At 35.9% G+C, this 23,414-nt stretch overlaps 1 pseudogene; it reads left to right on the top strand.

The window, feature by feature from the left end:
• The first annotated feature begins 17,910 nt into the window (after positions 1-17,910).
• Positions 17,911-22,773, top strand: LOC124097760 (enolase-phosphatase E1-like; annotated as a pseudogene).
• Positions 22,774-23,414: the final 641 nt, after the last annotated feature.

Genomic DNA, 23,414 nt, shown 5'->3' with positions numbered 1-23,414 from the left:
CACAATTTTTCATATCTCTGTTTGTATATGAAGTAGGTTGACACCCAATTCGTGTCTTCATACATGTACTTTGGATAATGATGTCTATCATATTCCACCATCCTTGCTAATTCTCTGCCCCCTCCCCTTTCCTCCCACCCCTCTTCCCTATCTAGAATTCATCTATTTCTCCCATGCTCCCCCTCCCAACCCCACTATGAGTCAGCCTGCTTATATCAGAGAGAACATTCAGCATTTGGTTTTGGGGGATTAGCTAACTTCACTTAGCATTATCTTCTCCAACACCATGCATTTACCTACAAATGCCATGATTTTATTCTCTTTTATTGCTAAGTAAAATTCCATTGTGTATATATGCCACATTTTTTTTAACCATTCATCCACTGAAGGGCATCTAGGTTGGTTCCACAGTTTAGCTATTGTGAATTGTGGTGCTATAAACATTGATTTGGCTGTGTTCCTGTAGTATGCTGTTTTTAAGTCCTTTGGGTATAGACTGAGGAGAGGAATAGCTGGGTCAAATGGAGGTTCCATTCCCAGATTTCCAAAGAATCTCCATACTGCTTTCCATATTGGCTGCACCAATTTGCAGTCCCACCAACAATGTATGAGTGTACCTTTTCCCCACATCCCTGCCAATACTTATTGTTGTTTGTCTTCATAATAGCTGCCATTCTGACTGGAATAAGATGATATCTTAGAGTAGTTTTGATTTTCATTTCTGTAATTGCTAGAGATGATGAGCATTTTTTCATATATTTGTTGACTGATTGTATATCCTCTTCTGAGAAGTGTTTGTTCAGGTCCTTGGCCCATTTGTTCATTGGGTTATTTGGTTTTGGGTGCTTAGCTTTTTGAGTTCTTTATATACCCTAGAGATTAGTGCTCTATCTGATGCGTGAGGGGTAAAAATTTTCTCCCAGGATGTAGGCTCCCTATTCACCTCAGAGATTGTTTCTTTTGCTGAGAAGAAACTTTATAGTTTGAGGCCATCCCATTTATTAATTCTTGGTTTTAATTTTTGAAGACACTTCTTCTCAACAAAGAAAACAATCAATACAGTGAAGAAAGAGCCCCACAGAATGGGAGAACACCTTTACTACATGCACATCAGATAGAGCACTAGTTTCTAGGATATATAAAGAACTCAAAAAATTTAACACCAAAATAAATAAATAAATAAATAACCCAATCTATAAATGGGCTAAGAAACTGAACAGACAGTTCTCAGAAGAAGATAGTCAATCAATCAACAAATACATGAAAAAATGTTCAACTTCTCTATAATTAGAGAAATACAAATCAAAACTACTTTAAGACTTTATCTCATCCAGTCAGAATGGCAGGTATCAAGAAGACAAACAACAATAAATATTGGGGAGGATGTGGGAAAAAAGGTACACTAGTACATTGCTTGTGGGAATGCAAATTGGTGCAGCCAATCTGGAAAGTAGTATGGAGACTCCTTGAAAAACTGGGAATGGAACCACCATTTGACCCAGCTATCCCACTCCTTGGTCTATACCCAAAGGACTTAAAATCAGCATACTATAGTGACACAGCCTCATCAATGTTTATAGCAGCTCAATTCACAATAGCTAAACTGTTTAACCATCCTAGATGCCCTTAAACAGATGAATGGATAAATAAAATATGATATATATATATATATATATATATATATATATATATATATACACACACACAATGGAATATTACTCAGCATTCAAAGAGAATAAAATTATGACATTTGCAGGTAAATGGAAGTTGGAGAATATCATGGTAAGCGAAGTAAGCTAATCCCCAAAAACCAAAGGTTGAATGTTCTCTTTGATAAGTGGATACTCATTCATAATGGGGGTGGGGTGGACAGTGGGGGAGAATGGAGGAACTTTGATTGGCACAGGTGAGGGAAGGGAGGGGAGGGGGCACAGGGGCAGGAAAGATGGTGGAATGAGATGAACATCATTATCCTAGGTACATGTATGACTGCACATGTGGTACAACTCTACGTCATGTACAGAGAAATGAAATGTTGCTCTCCATTTGTGTACAATGAATCAAAATGCATTTCACTGTCATGTTAACTAATTAGAATAAACAAAAGAAATAAAAATTAAAAGGGCTGGGGAAGTAACTCCATGGTTAAATGCCTCTGAGTTCAATCCTCCATACAACAACAATAACAAAAAAAGGAAACAAATTCATCCAGCCATACTTTACTGCTTTATAAGAACATTCAGGCTATGACAGAGAAGGAGCTAAGCATGGAGTCTAGCAGACTCCGGGTGCTGAAGACACAGAGTGGGATTTCTGGAAGATTAAGACAGTTTTAGTTCACAGGACAAAGTACCAGGAAAGACAGAGGTGTTGATGGAAAAGACCATGGTTTTCTGCAGAGGACCAGGTTCTACCTCCACACCCCACACCCTTGAACATTCAGCAGAGCATTACATAGTACATATTGTGTGAAAAAATTATTCAAATTTTGGAGAAAATAAAAACATTTCAGAATGATTAGAGAAATAGTGCCCACACATACAGGGCCAAGAACAGGGTCTTTTCTGAACTGCCAGATGGTAAAACTCTTCATACATTATTGTGCAAAGTACACAAAAAGTCATTCATTCAGTGGAAGGAAATTAATATGGACTGGGAATTGTTACAAACCACCAGACAAATCATCTTATGATTTGCCAGATCCAGAAAGAAGAAACTGTTTCCAAGTGAACATTTCTAAAGACAAAGCCAAGATGATTTATAGAAATACAAAATTATCCAGTAGCAAACAAGGCAGAATTCACAATGTCCAGCTTATCTGATTCTAAAATCTAGTTCAAAGGCCCCTGAGATTTGTTTTTTTTTTTGGTCATGTGGATTATTAAACATATTAAGCATATGAAAAAAGGCAAGGATGTATTATCTATAAGGAGAAAAGTGATAGATTAATTGGACCAGAATTGATCTAGGTATTAGGATTAGAAAAAAAAAAGCATTAAAACATTTAGTGTAACTATATTCATATGTTCAAAAAGTTAAAATGGATTTAACTTTGCTTAACCATTCAATTAGTTTGTTAAAAAATGACCCAAATTCAATTTCTAGAGATGAAAATTAGTATACAAGAAATTTAAAATATCCTAAGCAGGATTAATGGCAGATTAAACACTGAAGAAGAAAAGATTAGTGAACTTGAAATTATAGAACTAGAAATTCTCCAAGAATAGAACATGCAGAGAAAAAAATTACATTTTTAAAAATGAAAAGAGTATCACAGTGCTATGGTACAAGTTCAAAGGAAGGGAGTAAGAAAGAGAGGACCAAAAGAATATTTGAACAAAAGCCAAAATTTTTACAAAGTTGAAAAGCAATATTGACTCCCCTGTCCATAACGCCCAATGACCCTCAAGTATAACACACACAAAGAAAACTACACCAATGAATATATCATTTCAAATTTCTGAAAATTAGTGCTAGAGTGGACGAAAGTCTTAAGAGCATCCAGAGAAAAAGGACATAGGAAGAAGGGACGGACAAGCCTAAGGATTATATCAGATTTCTCAGTAGGCACAATGCAAATAAGAAAACAGCAGAGCAATAACTTTAAAGTAATAGGGGCAGGAGGAACTGTCAGTCTAGAACTTTATATCCCATGAATACACACTGTAAAATGTAAAGGTGAAACAATGATTTTAGACATAACACAGCTGAAAGAACTCATCAGACCTGCACTATAAGAAGTGTTAAAGGACATATTTCAGGTAAAAACAAAACAAAACAAAACAAATCTATGTTTTTATAAATAAGCAAAATAGTATATTGATTGAGAACATAAAAAAAATGGAAACAATTCCATCATTTTCTGACGGTGTGACTTTGTGTGAGTAACATTTTGGGGCTTCAGCTTTTTCAAAACTAAATTGGGAATTATGATAGTACCTACCTTAAAGGATTGTTGATATGTGTGTGTCCCAATTAAAATAATGACCAATAACTGGCAAAATAAAGCACTTTAACTGGTGTCTATTTTTATGGCCACATATATCTGTAGCAAAAGCATAAAAACATTGGTGAGAAGTATATTCCTAGAACAACCTCGCCAGTAAAAAATAGCCAGAGGAAAGAGCAAAAGACAACTGAAGAAAATATACCCCAATTATTTGGTGTGTGATGAGTGAGGAATGGAGCTAAACATGTCTGCCCCTGTCCCCCACCACCCCACAGGAAAAATGAATTATGATAAGAAAAAAAAGAGGAGATGCTCTTCCTACTCTGGTTACATGCAAGAGAGAGACTAAAATAAATAGATTTAACTTTGCTTAATCATTCAATTAGTTTGTAAATCCAGCCCTCAGGGACCATGGATTACTGGGGATGAACATTCCTCCTCTTTGGGGGTAGTTAGGCATGAAATCCAGCCTTAGCAGCTTAGGCACATAACCACTCCCAGTCAGTAAATTGAAACCTAGAAACACATTTAATGAGCTTATCTGATTCTAAAATCTAGTTCAAAGGCCCCTGAGATTTGTTTTTTTTTTTTGGTCATGTGGATTATTAAACAAACTAAAGATGCTTTCAAAATTGAGGTAGACACTAGAATATAGTTTATTAATTGACTAGAGTAATATAATTGCTGTAAAACCTGAATTTTAGAGAATGGATCTATTCTTTTTCTCATAAACCAATTTAAAATGAATGCTATGATAATGCCAAGGTTAGGTATATAGAATTATTATGGAAAGCATTTACATGGGAGTTATTAAAACTCCCCAGATAAGATGATCATTTAGCATTCTTTCACACTTTAAAAATAATTTTGGCAATGGAACCAAAACATGAAATGTTTTGACCATAACAACATCCTCTTTTCTCTGGACATAGCTGGATACTCCCTGATCAGGCTGCTGATGAACTGCTTGGTTTGCATGTATGTGTGTGTATGTATATATGTATGTGTTTTCTTCATGTGTCTGAACAATATTATTTGTGCTATTGCTCTAAATGGCTAATAAAGCATACACAGGTAAAAAGTTTTAGTTTTTAACTCTAAAAGTGCAGCACTATATTATATCCTTAAATTATAAAGAATAACTTAGATAAATTCAATACCAATCCTAACAATAACCTGATTACCAAAACAACATTTTCTAATTGCTATGGTTTAGACATGAGGTGTCACCCCAAAACCTCCTCTGTTAATGCAATCGTATTCATAGGTAAAATAGTTGGACTGTGAGAGATTTAACATAATTAGTCTGTCCTAGTTTGAATGGACTGACTGGGTGGTAACTGTAGGTAAGTCAGACATGGCTGGAGGAGGTGGGTCACTGGAAACTTGCCCTGGAAGGGCTCATCTTCCCTGTGACTGCTTATCCCTTCTCTTTTTCTGTTTCCTGGGCTGGTATGAATGGCACAGTGCTCCTCCACTATGCCCTTCCACAATGATGTTCTGTCTCACCTTGGGCCCAGAGCAATGGACTATTCAGATGGTCATGGACTGTTATCTAGGAAACCCCGAGCCAAAATAAACTTTCCCTTCTCTAGGCTGTCCTTATCAGATATTTTCGTCACAGTGACACAAAACTAACATACTAGTGGCCATTGGATATTGAATCATATTTGCTGATTGAATTCACAATAATCTAATCCATAAAATGTCATACCTACCTTTTTCTACGACCTCATGACACACTACCATCTGCCACAGAGGAAGAAGAAACTAGGTTTACACATCTGTGGATATGTATACACGCAGGGCAAGCACTCTCTCTTTTCTTACATACTTACACACACACATACACACACACACTCACACAGAGGGTCAAATGTGAGGTCCTCGAGGTTTAGTTATTACCTCACCAGTTACTCCTGAGACTAGATTCCCATAAGAGACAACCAGCAAATATTACCACTAACTTACAGTTAATTTTAAGCAAAAGAGAAGAATCACTCTGTATTACGTGAAATGAAATGAGAATACTGTTTACTGTGGAGATGCTGATTTGCCTTGCAAGAATGTTTTGAATAACATATTAATGATGATAAATCTCCTTTGAGAAATAAAAACCTTAACTATATTGAAATCCTTTCAGTTCACCATTTCTATACATATATGCATTAAAAGAAGATTGTTTTCTTCTACCAAAGTCATTTAAAAGGCTCTTTAATATTAAATATTTCTTACAAATACTCATTAAGAACAGGGGCAGGAGCCTGGCAGGTGGACTTCTGGGAACCCTGTTGCTACATCTGCTTTGCTTAATGGCCTTTTCACTTATTGGGATTCAGCAGCAACAATAACAACACAAGCTGAACTTTTCCGATTCCACTGAGAAGGACTTTGGAGTCTAACAAAATTTACTTAATCTTTTTGAGACTCAGGGTCCTCATCTTTGTAATGCAGATAAATCTGTATCTCCTCGGGCGGCTGTGAATATTGCAATGTGGTGCTCAGTGCTTAATAAATGTTTGCTTTAAAACATACAAACAGGAAAGGTAGCAGAATACAACAGTCACTAATATGGCATTATGTAGAAATGTGCATGTGTAACCGATGTGATTCTGCAATTTGTATTTGGGGTAAAAATGGGAGTTCATAATCCACTTGAATCAAATGTATGAAAGATGATATGTCATGAGCTTTGTAATGTTTTGAACAACCAATTAAAAAAATAAATAAAAATAAAAAAAAAAACAACCATACAAACAAAGGATCCCCTTAGTGGCAAATAGTGGCACAGTTGAGGCAGGGTGAAAAAAAAAAAAAAAGAACAGAGTTGTAGAACAATTCTAGTTATTCTTTGCTATTCCCCTTTCCCTGCTGCAACAAGGAAGATCTATGAACAGGACCTGTGAGCCATTTCATAACTGTTGGCAGGGAGTGGATTCAGGGCAGGATTCAGGACAGAAAAAGAGTAAAAATATTAACTCCAAAGTAGCACTGCCGTCCCTTTAATCTCTGCACCAGTACAATAAAGGCTTGTAAAGTCCTTGTCTCAGAGGAGTCAGAAACTCGGCAGAGATAGCAAATAAAAATGATTCCAAGACAGTAACAGTCCCCATAATGTTCACGTTGCATGAAAATGAGAAACACCAAACAAAAAATGAATGAAAACCAGGAAAACAAAACAAATGAATATTGTAGCCTACTAAAAGGGAGGGAAAGACAGACACAGCAATAGAAACAAAGAGAAAAGAGACATAAAGAGGAAAGTTTTTCATTAGATGGCTCAAGATTTTCATATATAATGCATTATAACACAAAATTAAAATGGGAGCTTGGTTTGAAAGAGAAAAACGGGGATAATAACTCAGATAATCTCCTCCTATGTCCTTATCTATTCCACCACCCCATATCTTCATCATCCTTTTACCAGTATTAATATGTTTCTACTTTTGAGGGATAGACAGTATAATATGTAATTAAATATTAATAAAACACTGTCATTTATTAGCTGATAGCTAATCAAATATGCATCTATTCAGATCTTCCATTGGCCAAGATTCGGTTAGAATCAAAGTTCCACATCCAGGATTCCTACTGTAGGAAAGCTCACGATGCATCAATTTAACAAATGTTTGTGGATGGCCCACCACAGTAACGTATCAGGTACTTAACAATATGATGGTCAACAAGGCAGACACTGCTTCTGATCACATGGAGATTACATGGTGATACAATTTATTGCAAAATTATTCATTTCAACTATGAGGGAATTTAATATCACACATACTGACTGCCCTGATCTAATCCGGAAAATCATGTGTTGTTTTTTGTTTTTCTTAATTATGTCTAAGCTTTAGAGCTATTCCCTGTCTCTGAGTTCAAATCTAAGCTCCACTGCTTCTAGTTTTGGAAACTGAAACAAGTCACTTCACTTCTCTAACTGCTTGGCATCTCAGTTTCTTAATCAGTGAAAGAGAGAAAACAGGACCTTCTTTGTAGGACTGTGATTAGACATAAGGAGGTTAATACATGGAAAGTGTGACAGTGTTCGGCATATAATAAAGCTCAGAACAATGCTAGCTATAATCACATTTATCAAAAAGACCTGGAATAGGGAGAAGAATGGGAAAGTAAGGAGAAGAGGGAGAGCTAATTCTATATAGTGGGAATGCAGAGGTGGGGAATCTCTCATACCCCTATCAGTTATTCCTCTGTAGTGGGAATAATATGTGCAAAGTTCCTGAGAAAGGAAACATAACACTGGAGGAACTAAGAGAATTACAAAGGAATATGGTATAAAATTGTCCTAGAGAGGTAGGAAGGTCTCAGATCCAACAAAGTCTTTCAGTTCCTTGTGCAGTTGGATATGATTATGGATTTTAAGTGGAGAGTGACCCACTTATATTTTCATTTTAAGTAAAATAATCTTCATTGCAAAGAATACAGCATAAAGGTAAAAATGGAAGAAAGAGACAGAAGAGCAATAGCTTCAGTATCAGTGAAAGATCATGGTGGCTTAGCCTCGAGAGACACTGTGAGAAATGAAAAGGTATTTAGAATGAAGATGTACCTGGAAATTGAGAAGAGATCCATCTACATTAATTACCATTTTAATTAATCAGGTTTCAAATTTCTGTAACTGAGTGGATATTAGTATTACCCACTGAAACAAGGAAGATAAGATATTTTGGGGAAAACAGATTGATTCAATATTTGAGACTATGTATTAGCTTTCTAGGACTGCCATAATAAAATACCACAGATTAGGTGGCTTTTACAACAGAAATTAACTTTTTCACAGTTCCATCCAGAGGATGAAATTTCAAGGTCAAAGTGCCAGCCCATTTGGTTTCTTCTGGGACCTCTCTCATTGGCTTGGAGTTGGATCCCTTCTGTGGCCCTCAGTCCATGTATATATATCCTCATCTCTGCATCAATTTTTTCTTTGAAGGGGGGTACCAGGGATTGAACCTAGGGGTGTTTAACCAATAAGCTACATCCCCAGTCCTTTTTTATTTTTTCTGTTGAGACAGGGTCTTGCTAAATTGCTTAGGGCCTCCATAAATTGCCAAGGCTGGCCTTGAACTTGGGATCCTTCTGCCTCAGCCTCCAAGTTGCTGGGATTACAGTCATACACTACCACACCCAGTTTTCATCTCTGCTTCTTATAAAGACACCATTGGATTAAGGCCCACCATGATGATACCTTTTCCACTTAATTATCTGTTTGAAGAAACTATCTCCAAATATAGTCTCATTTGAAGTCCTGGAGGCTAGAAATTTAATATATGACTTTGGTGAAGATACAATGTAGTGCTTGGACAGAGCTGTAAGAAAATATATGGGTGTTATATGAACAGGATGTATATATCTGAGTTCAAAAGAAAGATCTTGAATAGAATTGTTAATGTTTCGGTATATTTGTGTATTACTGATAAATAAAGTCAGTATGTTGATGATGTCACCAAAATATGGAGAAATGGAGAGTAGAAAAGGTATTAGTACTAATTGTTCAAAGAGAAAGAGAAGGTAAAGAGGAGGAAGACAGACTTCATATATGAAAGACGATTGCTGAAAGAAGGCTAGGCAACCCCAGTCAAAATCAAGAAGAGAAGAGTATGATGTCATGAAATCCAAAGAAAGGGAGTGCTTCAGAAAGAACGCGTAGTCAGTGTTAAATGCTATGGAAATGCCAACTAATACTAACTTCAGTAGGAGATATTATACACAAAGAGATAAACAGCAATACAGTGCAGTGTTATAAAAGGAACAGAAGACAGAGTGACAGAGAAAACTGAGAGCCTCCATCACTTAATGCATATTTATACAGCAACAGTATTAGGAGTATAACATTAAAAAAGAGAAAAGTACCTGCCCTGCCTTAATGGTGTTCACTGTTAAATCAGATTTAGAGTCATGTAACAGGAATTTAAAACACAGCATAAGTGCTATGGTGACTGGTTCCAAAAAATTATTGGTGGTTTTTTTTTTTTTATTTTACAAAATAAAGGGGCAGAGCATGGAGACAAAGAATAGACATGTCTAATAAAGGGAATGATTATTCCCCAAAGCATAGGGGTATGAAAGAATCCAGTGTTTGGGGGAACAAAGAGGCATTCAATGTGGGGAGAGGTGTGACATGAACAAAGAAATACCAGTGTAAACATGTAAAATGAGTCATGTTAGAAAAGAACTTACAGGCTAAACTAAGAAATTTGCATTTTTTCTATATAATATGAGTCCAAAAGAAACATTGAAATGGTATAAAAGAGTTAATTTTGTTTTATTGAAATATCATTGACAGAAAGCTGGAAGATGGGCTGGAGTAAACATTAGTTGGTGACAGACCCACCTATTAAGATCTGCTAAGGTAATCCAAAATACAGGCCAGGAAAGCTGTGTTGAACAGGTAGCAAAAGGGATACAGAAGAAAGGACCGTCTGGAGTAACTGAATAGAATTATCATATTCATTTCCAATAAGGGTGGGAGGCGACAAAGAGAAGTATAGAAAGAAGAGGCAAAAAAAAAAAAAAAAAAAACAATGAAACAAGGAAAATGATGAACAAGTAGACTGAAACAATCTGGATGTCCAGAATGTAATCTGGATGGGAAAATATGCCAGAGCAATGACCCTGCTTCTTTCCTTATTGTACTCCTTCCTTTTTGCAGTCAGGCTGCCATGAGGGCATCTACACTGCCACATTCAGGGTTGGATTGTTATGGCAAACCTGCAAAGAGGGAAAGAGAATTACACTCTTGTTCCAAAACAGGATTTTCAAATACATGGTGCAAAGGTTTTTTATGGCAAAACTTTTAAGTGATGAGGTCATAAATTTTGAAGAAAAAAACCCAAAGCCCTAACAATGAAAGAACTAAAGTTTAAGCCTTAAATAGTAAACACAAAAAAGCGTGATCTTGGTCAGAGCCAATTTTTTTTTTTCTATCTACCAGAGAGAAAGTAAAATTTCCTTGGAAATGGGAAGAAGAAAAGAGTCATGAGGGAAGTGATGTTTGTGAAGTAGAACATCTTCTCTAGATTAAAAATTTTTAGTGGGAGAAGGAAAGGTTCAAGATAATAAGTTGCTCAGAATGGGTAATCAAGGACCATGTAGATCTAGCTTAATTTAGTACTAGCAGAATATAAATAAAGGCATTGATTTCCCCAGGTACCCAGAGTGGCATGGAAGAACATCACAAAAGGTGCATGTTTACATTGGAGAGTCTCAGAAGCAAGTGACAGAGGGAAGGAGATTTGTGTTGCACTGGGAATGAGCATAGAGTTACCTGTGTGGATGAGTACAGGAGGCTAGATAGAAACACAAGCCTTTCAGATGATGCTCACTAGGACAGATTCTGAGGCAGGAACTAACATTAATGAGGATGCAAGGCAGGCACCAGAAAGAGAAGCCACAGACCAGACTGGGCCCCACCTCCCCTCCTGCCAGCCATGTCTATTTGTGGCCCTGGAACTTAAATGCAATCTCAGAACAAAGCAGCAGAGGTAAACCAAGAATCAACTAGAATTAATATGAGATTTTCTACTACTAGAGAGCAAATAAGTTTAGTTCTAGACAAAATTAAGTTATATTTTTGTCTGTAGAATTTCAAAAACAGACAATGTACTCTTAACTATGATTTCCCAAAAGGATACCAAAAATGATGTTTTGGGAAATATCAATCAGGACTAAGAAGAAAAGTCTAGGCACGTGATTCCAATTTGAGTGCCATCCACACAGAGATGATAAATTGAAACCCCAGAGATGGGTGAGATAAAGAGTAGAGAAGACACAGACCTCCATTCTGTATCATTCAAGGGGCAAGAAAAGGAGAAGAAAGCAAAAATAGACACAAAAAGATGTGGTCAGAGACAGGATCCAGAAAAGAATATTGGTAAGAGAGATGGCAAGAATTTCAAGGTCAACGAATTCAAAAATTGCAAGTTCATGCAGAATGCACCCTGAATGTATGGAGGTTGTCACTGGCTTGATCAAGATTTTCACAGAAACAGCAGAGACAGAACCCCAATTCAACAGGCTCAGAAAAGAATAGAGAATCTGACAAAGTTGAATATGAGACATGCAGACTGTGTTTTCAGGAAAACAGTGCAGAAAGGAATGAGGGAGATCCAGAAGAACTTTCAAGATAATATTCAGTGAAGTACATTGTCTAGTTTTAAATCTGACCTTTGTGAATATTTGTTTGATTTGTTTTGTCTGTTTTTGTGGATTAACAACAACAAAAAATTCTGTAGATTAAAAGGGAGAGAAGAACAGATGAAATGTAAATGATTTACAAGAATCACTGTGATAATGTTCAATAGTGCAAAGTAAAATATTTGGCCTGGAGAGGAGCGATGTGGTGATTCATAACTTCTGAGGAAATGAAGAAGAAAAGTGCATGAATTCCAGTTATATTTTTCACAAAAAGGAGTTCAGGTAGGGTTGAAGAGTATACAAGGAAAGGATAAGAACTCAGGAACCCAGTCTTTTGAGAATCCTAACACAATTAGAATGAATAAAGGGGTAATCGAGGTGGTATGTATGGACAATTAACCTTGGGTGCTAGGGAAGGTTTCACAGAATATAGCACAGATTCTGTAAGATTTAAAGGAGGAAGGAAGACTTCTAATTACAGACAGAGCATATGGAAATCATAGGATTATATAAGGAGTTGACAATTTGAGGATTCGGTGCAAATTGTATGGGGCTCTCTGCTAGATTCAGGAAAGGGAAGGTTGGATATTGCTATGCTAAAGTAAAAACTAGAGGATGAAGTGAATGAGATCTCAGAGGCCTTATAGATTTTCTTCAATTGTTTTGTGATTTTTATTACGCAGGAGTACTACAGGAAAGGAGGACTTACCGCTGTCCTTACACAGTATATTTTTTTGGTCCAGTAGTAGAACACATTCAAAGGGAAAGTGGAAAAAGTGACACTCTGCCATCAGGTTGAATATAGTCAAACAACTATTCAGGATCACCTGTAAACCACTACATAGGTAGGAAGAGGTGGAGAGCTGAGATGATAGACACACAGTGAAGATTGATATTTCCCAAAACATCATTTCTGGTATCCTTTTTGGAAATCATAGTTAAGACCACATTGCAGGATTGTCAGTTGAAAAGAGAAAGAAAATATTTCCTTTGGCTACAAGTCGGAAGATATTTACGTTGATCCAGAAGAGATTCATTTGCAGATAATGGCACACCAGATGGCAGCAAGTGGATTGTGCAGTAATCTATTATAGCTTGATACCCAGGATGTACTGCAGCGATGTTCCTTTCATTGTACATCACTGGAGGGCTACAACGAACAGGGACTTTCTGATAACACCATGCCAGAAAAGAATGCAGTGGATTTTGTTCCTACAGATTTAAAGATACAAAACATTCAAGGAAAGAGATCTCTAAATCAATTTTGTTAGTCTGCCAAGGATCTAACAAAGAGTCTCACCTCTGCAAATAGCACTGCTATCCTAATCTGAGCAATCTCATCTGCAACACAGCTCTTTTTATTCCTTTCTAGTCAGAAAAATCACACTGCCACTTCTACATTTTTTTTCATTTCTTTTTACTTTAGACATGTGAAAACATTTCTTAAACCACTGTTCAGATTTACAATGATGAAATTTGCTGACCTCAGATCTCTTTGTGCTTTCTTATTTTGAATTTTCACAGCAGATATTTCTCATGCTAAAGGCAGAATTTCTTCTATCAGTCCATCGCTTACTATTGCCATATAAAAAAAAATTCCTGCAAAACTGAGTAACTTAAAACAATCATCCTCAACAAGGATTCTGTGAGTTAGGCAAGCATATAGCTTGACTGTCTCTTTTCTGCTCCTTGACATCCTACCCATCAGCTGGAAAGAAAGGATGATTAGGTCCAGCCAGAAAGTATGGGATGAAGTCATCTAGAGATGTCTTCCCTCTTCCTCCTGAGTCCTGCATCTGGGCTTCCTCACAACATAGGGGTCTCTGTGTATTCAGTCTTATTGGTGACCATAGCTTTTTTTATGACCCATGCTCCTAAGTCACACAGCATCACTTCTATTGAATTACATAGTTACAAATGAATCACCAAGGCAAGACTGACTACTCCAGAAGAAGAATATTAAGGACATGTTTTAACCACATTAAACAGCAAGTAAATAATTAATTTCATAGTATAAAACAGACTCTATACAAAGAATCTTAATTTTTTAAGGAAATGTAGACATTATACATCAATTTTTTTAAAAGAGAGAGAGAGGAGAGAGAGAGAGAGAGAATTTTTTAATATTTATTTTTCAGTTTTCAGTGGGCACAACATCTTTTTTTTTTTAATTTTTATGTGGCGCTGAGGATCGAACCCAGTGCCCCGCGCATGCCAGGCAAGCATGTGACCGCTTGAGCCACATCCCCAGCCCAATACATAAATTTTTTAATTTATTCTGAATGATGAGACAGTAATGTTCTAAACTTACCTGAATGTGGATATTCTCAGGTAGTTTAAATCTTATAAAATGTTCTCAACCCTACATGCAATATGAAATTTCCTAATATATTTGTTTAAGAAATTTAAGACAATTTCCACATATTATTTAGACTCAAAAATGCATGTTAAAAATTCCTTTAAGAACTTAGTATCAAGAAATATTGTACATATTTTAGAATTAGTAGATTTCTTCCTTTTTAATAATTGTGACATAACTGTTTTGCTTTGACAACTTTGAAATTCATAGTCATGTTTTGCCCTCCAAGACAATATTTATGTTAAATTTCGTTATTTTACCCTTTTCTGATTTTCCTGATTTTTATCTCTTCCTATATGATTAACCTTAAGGTGTAGGTCCTAGAGTAAAACACCTGAAATCCTCTTGGAAACGACATTTGTATACTAAAATCAAAATAAATACTTAATAATTAAAGTTATTCTGAACATAATATAATTTTTCTTTGATAAATTCAAAGATTTTAATAGCTTATGATATCCTGGGATCCAGGTGATTAAAATCTATTTTTAAAAGTAGATCTGCAATCTGTATACGGGGTAAAAATGGGAGTTCATAACCCACTTGAATCAAATGTATGAAATATGATATGTCAAGAGCTTTGTAATGTTTTGAACAACCAATAAAAAAAGTAGATTAAAAGGTTAGAAGAGGTGAAACTAAGTCTATATTAACATTTTGACCTGGGAAGTTGCTTCATTTTAAAATTTCTTTAGATCTATTGCATCCTTCCAGCTTTTATCCTCAGGGAAAAAAAATTAGAAGACTCAAAACCTGAGTCTCCACCATTTACCTAACAACAGATTATTCAGTTTTCCTTCCTAGACTTCAATTTCCTCATTGTGATGGTAGAGAGAAGAAAAAAATAAAATAAAATTTTTTGATCTTTTAAATTTTTGAAAGAAAATTCTATCTGATAGGGCAAAAGAGAGAAATTGATTTTCCATCTGAAAATTCTTTTGCCCACATGTTCAGAAACATAAACAAATTAATGCTCTGGGGAAAGAAAATAGGGTTCTTCTTCCTAAATTATTAAGAAATATCATGTTTAAAAATATACTTCGTGCATGATAATTTTTAAAGTACAAGTTCATTATTACCAGTGATAGAAAAAGTATAAGACTTATACTTCTTAGTTATTTGGGGTTATTTTATACATAGACATATCAAAAATATCCATGTACTTGCTTTGTATATAATAGATAATAAGACTAAAAACCTGAAAGTAAATTTTAAAATTTTTAGTACTTTAAAATAAATGTTGGATCTCCCTTAACCCATCAATATCAAACTAAATTAATTGGTATACTTCTATAATCTTTCTGATCATTCAGCAATTATATAATATTCATATTTTTATTTATATGTTCATCAAAAGCATATATCTCCACTTGTATTTTCTTAGGAAGAATATTCCTACTTTGGGCAAAACCTTATTCTATTTTACATATACACTAATTTATTTAATTTTTTTCAGGAATGCTGTTTTTAAATCCCTGATACGAAAACATTTTCACCCACACCACTCAGTACTCACAGGTCTAGAAAACCCTATTTTTATTTTCATTTAATATTTTCTGAATTTTGTTACTCTAAGACAATGTTTATGAAACTGGTTTTCAGATTAAACTAGATTCCTGCTTCAGAAGGTCACAGGCCTCGCCAATTTCCTTCTGGTTTCTTGTCTTGCAAATTTAAAGAATAAAATCCATGGACAATAATGCGTTTTTGCATCCAACCAGTACTTACAGAAGCAAATAGGTTTTATGATCTATACTTGTACATGACATTCATCCAAATAAAACAAGCAATAGTGAATTATCTTTTCTTTGCTTTCTTCACTAAAAGATCCAAAATCTTTCCTACACTGCTTCTGACAGATATATAAAGATTTCTGAAATTGTTTCAAATGAAAAGTTTTAAAGGACAAGAGTTGTCTTCCAGATCTCTTGCTCCCTTCTTAAATGATGCAGGGTGAAATAGACTGAACACAATGGATAGTTAGGAACCCAACATTCATTTTTATTGTTGAAAACATAGAGCAATCAAGTCCAGCAGTTCTGATGCAGCCAGTCATAAGATCAATATCAGACTTTTAGAAACTCCCAAGGATGGTAATCTTTGTATGTTAGTTGTCCGAACAAAAGCCCAACATTTCTCCCAAATACACTTGCAGCACATGATAGAAGGCAGTGATGGAGCACAAGCTCTGATTAGACACAGATAGGCCTGGAGAGAATCCTGGTTCAGTCCCTGGACACATGGTCATGACAGTTAAGCTCTACTGTCTCTTTTATTACAGTGAAATGGAAAGAAAAACTCCGCTTCATAGACTGGTTTTCAGGACCAACTGAGAAACTATATGAACATTCCTGGAATAGTGCCCAATACATAGGATTGTGTTCCATAAAGGATTTTCAGCTATACCAATATGGCACAAAGCTATTATGCTGTTTGTGCTCTCCTCTGTATCTCATGCAGTAAAAGATCATGCCCATGGCATTTTAAAAAAAAAAAAAAATCTTTAAGGACACTAGTTGAAAGGGATTGCCAATAAATACCAATTAATTTATAAAGACTTTAAAATCCTCAAAGAGAAAAGAAATGCCTGCAGCACCTTCACAGCCCAGTTGTCTCTCAGTTTTTTTTTTCTTAAGCCACCGTATTAAGTAGATATTTGAAATTGAGCGATACCTATTATCATCCCACTTGTTAAACATATATAACTCCTAAATTATTGCCAACTCTAACGTTCTAGTATCCATGCATAAAATCCTGGGGTCTCAACAGCTTGGGATGCAGTGGCCAGCCAATCCTCAAAATTTGAGGCAAGCTTGACTGACCTTCAGAATAGAACTGAATTAATTACGTGAATTTAGGATCAATGGAGAAGAATCCCAAAGATTCTCTACCCATCTTCTATAGCACAAAGATGCCTAAAATTCATTGAACAATAAACAAAATATTCCTTTCATAACCCTTTCATAATAAATCATGAAAACCACAGATCTTTGATACAGAAACTTCTATTCCTTTTACACAAGAGGAAACTGAGACACAGCAAGGACAAGTTACAAATACAATGGATCTGGGATCTTAATCCAGACAGTGTGTCTCGTGAATATCTACTTTTAAATTACTATGCAAAAATAAGGGACAAAGACTGACAGAGAGATTTTATTGTAGGGCTTTTTTTAATGAGGAGGTGGGACCTTATTGGAAGGTCATTAGGTCATTGATGGAGGGTACTCAATGGGATGTGGGACCTTGGCCTAATCCCCTCCTTTACCTTAGCTGATGGGATGAGTGGTTCTGTTCCACCTCATAATCCTGCCATGATGTGCTGCCTCGTCATAGGGCCCAAGGATGGGGTCCACTGATCACAAACTAGAACCTCCAAAACTGTAAGCCAAAAATAAACCTTTTCTCTTTATAATTTAATCATCTCACTTTTTTTTTAAATAAAGGAAAGATGACGAACACAGGGGAGACTCAAATTGCTGAAAGAAGGAGTGGCAATCCCATGGAAAGGAGGAAAAGGCACAGTAAGGGACGAAAGGTACCAAGTAAACACCACATTGACTTCATAGTTGTGTCAAGAGGCTATGATGGATATGAGATCTTCTCAGATCACTATGGAAGACATTTTATTCTACCCCTCCACCTCCCCAGGACTTTTTCATCAAGGCAGAGTATAGTTTACCTCAGACGTTTTCCTCCATCATCTCTGAGCTAGCACTTTGCTTAAACCTGTACTTTAGGCTTGCTGACATCCTTTCCTGATAAATAATTTATTTTTCAGTAACATAATCCATTGTTAAAAATGCTAAATGAATATACTATAGTCAATTTTTATAAATTTTCTGCTACCTCTGTTAAAGAGTGTAGCTACCACTAATGAACATTTATTATAGTCTGCTATCCTCACAGATGTACATTTTAAGTGCTACTCAAATGTCCTATTTTTTTTTCCTAAGGTAAATGTCAGGTTGTTGACAAATGCTTTATTACAAATAAGCTTTTCATGGAATTAAATAATACTCTATTTTCTCTTCAACAAACAAGAGCTATTTCAAACTGGATTTTAATGAACAACATCTTTCCTAAGTGGCTTACAGATCTGGGAGCTGAATAAATTAACATTATAAACTCACAAGGCTACATACCCCGTGATTCAAGAGCCTTCTTTCTTAGAAAATAGAGAGAAGGATAATCAGAAAAGACACCAGGAGTTAACTCCATATTTGGCAGGTGTTCAGTTCTAGTAAATATCAACACAACCTGTTGGTCACAAGTCCTGATATGAGCCAATGTTGATGATAAGCTTATTACACTTCATTGATAATGTGTTCTGTAACCAGATGATATGACCATAAATATAAAGATATACAGAGACTTCTTAACAATCAATGGGGTTATATCCCAATAAATCCATCATAAGTTGAAAATAAATTTAATATACCTAACCTACCAAACATCACAGCTTAAGTGTACAGCACTATAGACCATCTCTTGTTTATCTTCCTGATCATGTACCCAGCAGCATGAGAGTATTATAATGTATATTGCTGTCTGGCAAAGAGATCAAAATTCAGAATTCAAGGTGCAGTTTCTACTAAATGCATGTCATTTTTGCCTCAGCATAAAATTAAAAAAACCCATTAAGTCAAACTATGGTAACTTGGGAACCCACTGTACTATTAACTGTCCCACTTACCTTATCTATTTCAGGTTGACTTTCCAGTGATTGGTCCATTGGATATAGAGGGATGAATGTGATACCAAGCCTGGGAACTGTATGTCTCTATGGGTCAACTTCTTGTCTTCCAAAATTACATTGGTCTGAAATCATACTCAAATCACTTTGAATATTTTGAAATGCATACAAAAAGTTATTGTTGCTGTGATTATCTCCTCTGATTACTGCCACATACATCCTACTAATTCTAAATCAGCAGTATTATGGTTACATGACCAAAGCATTATTTCTTATTCATGCATTCATTCAACATTATGTGATTGATGTAAGTCACTATTCTTAGGCATATACAGCAGTTATTTGAATAAATTTTCTCCTTTAATCAGTTCTATATTCTAGAAGGAGGAGACAGCCAGCAATCATTTTATGCACAAAGGATGGAACTTCAAAGGAAAATAAAAGAGGGCCACAAGGAAGAGTTGGAAGTAACTGACCCTTTAACTAGGGTTACCAGAGAGGCTTCTCTAAGGCTCTAGCAATCTGAGGCCTAATGGTGAAATGGTCTATCATACCACAGAGCAGAGGGTTTCAAGCTTAAGAAACTGCACGTTCAAAAACAGAATTGGAGAAGCTCAGCCTGTACTCTGAGTATTGAGAACAGTGAAGGTAACACAGGATGGGAGAAGGAAAGTTCCACTGGAAATATCTCCCTTGCTGTGTAGAGATTACCTTATATTCATTTAGCACTTCTAACAATGAATTATGTTACTGAAAAATAAACCTAGGAAGTCTTGGAAAACTTTACAAACAAAAGTTATATGATTTGGTACACATTTAACAATGGATTATGTTATTGAAAAATAAATACAGGAAGTCTTGGAAAACTTTACAAACAAAAGTGATATGATTTGGTACACATTTTAAGAACATCCCTTTGGGGTTTGGAAGATGGAGAAAAGAGTGGTAGTTGAAAGGTCAGGACACTTTTACATAGTAATAGTGAAAGATGATGTTGACTTCATCAGGATAATAAATATGCTGGAAAAAAATCAGATTTAGGGAGTCATTTAAGACAGCACCAATAAGACTTTTTGATGGATCATGTGTGCTGTGTTAGAGAAATTGCATTTTACAACATTGACACCGGCTTTAGGCTATAAAGCACTCAGTGGGTTTGTCACTGAGCTACTTCCACCCTGAAAACACAAACTTCTAGCAAGAAAAACATTACATAACCATGATTACGAATGTGGTGTCGTGAGTTTTCTTTTTCTTTTGTATTGCTAAGACTTAAGGAAAATTGCACTTTCGGATCTCTAAATGACTGAACATAGCTTAATGTCTTTAAATCGTTGCTTTCAAACTCTTCTAAAATCAAATTTACTAAAAGATTTCATCTATCTTTCTCCTACAGAATTAAATAAAAATGCAAAACTTCTTGAACATATGTGATAACATATTGGATTCTCAATGTTTAATTCTTCACTGGTTATATCATAAAAGCTAATCTCTAGATTCTTACCAATTAAAATGTTCTCTTTATTTTCTCCAGCAGTTGAATTCCTATTCTTTTTTGTACACATAGCTTACGACTGTTAAAAATGGATTTTAAGGTTGGCCATTTTCACGGAAACGTTTGATTTACATCAGGATATGAGAAGGTCACAGCTTGTCAAACAAGCCAACTACTGTTAATATTTTATTGATTCTAGTGAAAATCATTTTCAACTTGCTAAGCAAATACTATTTTTCTTAAATAGGATTCAGACAGACCTACTGAGAAAAAGTGCCATTGTCCTGGTCTCCAGCAGAATTAATTTTACTTCATTGCGCTTTGGTATGTGGCCATCAATCCTCATTGAATATGATTATGAGGGACAGTTCCCTGAAAATCCTAGTTATATTCATTTTTAGGATTTCTAAGGGAGGTTTGTTTAGGAGATCAAAAGCAGTCCTTTTTTAAAAAAGTACTCCCTGAGAGATATTCATATCTAAGCAAAATATTAAAATTCATAGGCAATTGTACTTTTCCAAAATAAATTATTTTTTCTTATGTGACTTTAATTTACTCTCTTCATAAGCTGTTAAAACAATTTCAAGATATTCTAGGTTACGAAGATAACACTTAAATAAATCATTATAATCACCCCACTTAGGTTTTATACATTTCTTGTTATGTTCGTTTTATGCATCCTTTTAAACGTCTGGGAAAATAAAAAGGTAAGATTGGGCAAACTATTTGTCCTCTATTGACCTATTTTTCTAATTCTAAAACTTGCAAGTTGGATTATAAAACCTCCATAATTCTTTCCTTCTGCAATTGTGAATATTTAGATAGATGAAATATGTACTTTGGGGGGCTGTTAGGGTCTGTAAACAAGTCAGGATGGCGCCTGGCATTTTGCCAGAGGGAGTGGTTTGTGAAGTAATGCCAGCGAGCTATTAAGTGTGGAGATTCCTTATTGGTTGACTGCTGTATCTAGTTTATGTTACTTAAGATAAGCTGTGTGTAATGTATATATACCCCTCCTGTCCTACAATAAACGGCTCCCACTCCTGCTGTATCAATGTACACAAGTTGCTCCTCACCCCCCCCCCCACCCCCGGTTACTTTGCTGCAGCCGGACTGCAGCAGGGGGCAAGCTTCCTCAGCGCCCTTGGCCGCTAATGGGAAATGCTATGGGGGGCTAAAGTAGCTTGAACAATGGCAGGGGCTGGACCTCCATCACGGCCCTCCTGGATCTTGTTAAGCACCTGAGGGTGACTCTGTTGATGAGGCTGGCCTCGAACTTTGATCCTCCTGCCCAGCCTCCCAATTCTTGGGATTACAGGATATTTTATTTCCTTACATCAAAGAAAATGTTAAAGAGTATCTGCAGACACATTGGGAAGAAGAGGAGTGCCAGCAAGATGTCAATCTTTTGAAAAAACAGGCTGAAGAAGATGCCCACCTGGATGTGGCTATTCCAATCCCTGCAGCATCTGGAAATGAGGTAGATGAACTACAACAGATAATCCAGGCCATCCTAGATAATGTGTGCTGGCAGATGTCTCTGGATTGAAAGACCACAGCACTCAAACAACTGCAGGGCCACATGTGAAGGGCAGCATTCACAGCTGGACACATGAAAGCAGAGTTCTTTGAAGATGAAGTTTCAGCATTCAGGAAGTGGAGAGAAGATGGAATGAAGGTGTATATCTATTCTTCTGGAAGTGTAGAGGCTCAGAAACTATTATTTGGGCATTCTACAGAGGGAAATATTCTTGAGCTTTTTGATGGTCACTTTGATACCAAAGTTGGACACAAAGTGGAGAGTATAAGTTAGAAAAAGATTGCAAACTGCATTGGATGCTCAACCAACAACATCTTGTTTCTAACAGATGTTACTTTAGAGGCCAGTGCTGCTGAGGAAGCAGGTGTGCATGTAGCTGTGGTGGTGAGACCTGGCAATGCAGGATTGACAGATGATGAGAAAACTTCCTGCAGCCTCATCACATCCTTCAGCAAACTATACCTGCCTTCCTCAGCATAGAGGAAGACTTCCACAGAAGACCAAACTGTTCCTCAGAGTTGTCCCCCTAGTATTTAGTTTTATTCTAATGCCAAAGTAACTTACTTCTATGCGTACATATGTATGCAAGTATATGTATGTGTATGCTCATCAATTTTCATGGGCACATAAGTGAGGGAAAAAAAGTCTTAAATTCAGTGAAGAAACTTATTTAAAGATGCTCTATATGAAGAAATAGTTTGAGACCCTAACACTAACCCACATTGAGGGCAAAGTATAGTTGATAGAAGAATACAGATCAAATGTGTTATGATTATCAAATCCCATACCAAAATGAGAACTTAGTTTTGAAAATTATTCAGAGGCCTATTATTTTAAATACGGAAATACTTCAGAGACATTCTTAACAATTCATTGCCCTTGTTTAATGGCGAGTTAGAAGAGTTACAATAGCTGTATTTCATATTTACCTCCCTTGGTACAAAAGATAAAGATATTTGTTTCTGCTCCAAAAGAGCAAAATAAGGAAAGAAAATTCACCGGAGTCTTGATCAGTCAAGTATTTGTTATTGAAGAAGAAACTTACTAATCATGTGGCACCCATAGCTGGCACTTGCCTTGTCAATGAACAACATATGCAGATATAACAGCTAAAAAGGAAATGTGGTTCTTAATGTCCAACAAAATGATTCTAATTCTGCTAGTTTTACCAGTTGCCTTTCTAATTTTATCTTCACACAGTTTAAGAATATATATTAATTGCTA

Source organism: Marmota monax, unplaced genomic scaffold, assembly GCF_021218885.2.
Source record: "Marmota monax isolate L192 unplaced genomic scaffold, Marmota_monax_Labrador192_F-V1.1 WCK01_AAM20220418_F8-fsc00244, whole genome shotgun sequence".
Classification (NCBI taxonomy): domain Eukaryota; kingdom Metazoa; phylum Chordata; class Mammalia; order Rodentia; family Sciuridae; genus Marmota; species Marmota monax.
The sequence above is the reverse complement of the archived record's forward strand: the minus strand, read 5'-3'. Positions and strand labels throughout refer to the sequence as shown.